Source organism: Schistocerca americana, unplaced genomic scaffold, assembly GCF_021461395.2.
Source record: "Schistocerca americana isolate TAMUIC-IGC-003095 unplaced genomic scaffold, iqSchAmer2.1 HiC_scaffold_179, whole genome shotgun sequence".
NCBI classification, from domain to species: Eukaryota; Metazoa; Arthropoda; class Insecta; order Orthoptera; family Acrididae; genus Schistocerca; species Schistocerca americana.
The window spans coordinates 318,723-320,000 of NW_025725883.1; positions in this window are offsets into that span (position 1 = coordinate 318,723).

Sequence of the window (1,278 nt, forward strand, 5' to 3'; positions counted from 1 at the left end):
AATGATACATCGTGGTACATGTGACCGTACAACGACTGCGCCAACAACGGCGAACCATGCGGTCCAAATGTTGTGCACTCAGCTACGTGTCGTCTCCCTATAAGAGCTGGATTGCAGTGTGGTATGCCCTGGATGGCGATCAGCATGAGCCGTCTGTTGATGTAGTGGCGCGTGTTGTCAGACGTAGTCGTCTCTTCTCACACACCGTGATAGCATGGTGCACTGCGTTCCACATCTGCGACATGCGACAGAGGCCGGTTGACAGTCGTTCGCGCAATGGACATCGCATACGTACGGGGGCCACCTTCCACGTGTTCGCGAAGCGTGCACATGTTGTTGCGTGTATGTGGGCAGACATAGTGTGTCGTGACACCTGACACAGGCATGCAACAATCGTTGAATTTGCAAATGGCGATGGACGCCTACGTTTGCTGGTGACGTTACGCAAATGAACAACTGGTAAACCGTTGTGGTGCGGTTGTTCTCGCTAGAGGTGAATCAGTGATGGCGACGATCGGTTGAGCTACCAACCGGTTGTTCCAGCGATACCCACCATGCCCACGAACGTGAATGGCATCTGGGTGTGAAGCGATACGCGGCGGTGGCTGGGTGGGACCGTCCCCGGCCGGTGAGGGGGGGCCTCCCGGCGTGCTGGCCGCGCGGTGCGTGGGCGCACGCGCTACAGCCGGCTGGTGGGGGCGGCCAGTGGCAGGCGCGCCGGCCGACGGAGGCGGCAGGCGGCGCAGCTGCGCGCCGGCGCACCCTGCACGCGGCGCCGTGCGGCCAAAGTAGGTCCTCGCGGGCCCGGTGCGAAGCGCGGTGGACATCTGCAGTGTGCTGGTCCGATTGAGGACTGTGTGCGCTGAGGATGCGCCGCCGCCCGGCGCTCGGCGCCGCGACGCCGTCTGCTGCTCGGTCGCCTCTGCGGTTCTCGCAGGTGGTTTGTATCGCAGCTGTGCGGACGTGTTGGCGCGTGCGCTGTGCTGGGAGAGTTCGCTTCGGCACCCAAGTGGGGCTTTTGTCCTTCTGTGGCGCTGGCGTTGGAGCTGCCGGTCACCGTAGGTGGCGCGTGTTGTCTCCCGCCGGCAATGCCACGACAGCACGCTCCCGGGCCTCTGTCGGCAGCGGCAAGCTCAGTTGGGAGCACGGGTGGTCGCACCTAAAGCGTCTACTCGCCAAACTCCGGGCGATTGCGCCTCTCTCGAACCCGACCAAGTACTTAGGACGGCGCTGCGCGCCGCCGGGACCTGAGAGGGTTTCGAGGTGTATGGTGCAGGG